The following is a 384-nucleotide window of genomic DNA, read 5'->3' as shown; positions in this document are numbered from 1 at the left end:
CTTAAGCCCTTTTCCCTGCACTGAAATCTCATCTAACTAGGGGCTTGCATATGGGAAATGCACTAACTAGAAAACTTTATGTTGCCTATTTAAACCAATTTGAATTTTAGTTACATTTTAAAGCTATAGATCGTACACATGACAATGGGAAGCTGATAGGTTGCTATAGGCAACAATACATTTCTCGTGAGAGCACTCATCAGGCATAACCCCCTAATTTCCTTCCCTAACCCTGTTATGTCTCACAAGTGTAGAATATAGTGGTAGTAGTATTTCTGAATGGTAGTATCTCTGAAAATGCTAACTTGCAGTCCCTGGAATTAAAGCAGACCTATAATCTGCACAATCCCTTGCCAATGCCATCTTCTCCTTTGCTTCTTCCAG

Source organism: Nanorana parkeri, unplaced genomic scaffold, assembly GCF_000935625.1.
Source record: "Nanorana parkeri isolate BGI_ZX_2015 unplaced genomic scaffold, ASM93562v1 scaffold857, whole genome shotgun sequence".
Taxonomy (NCBI): Eukaryota; Metazoa; Chordata; class Amphibia; order Anura; family Dicroglossidae; genus Nanorana; species Nanorana parkeri.
Note: the sequence above shows the minus strand (reverse complement) of the source record.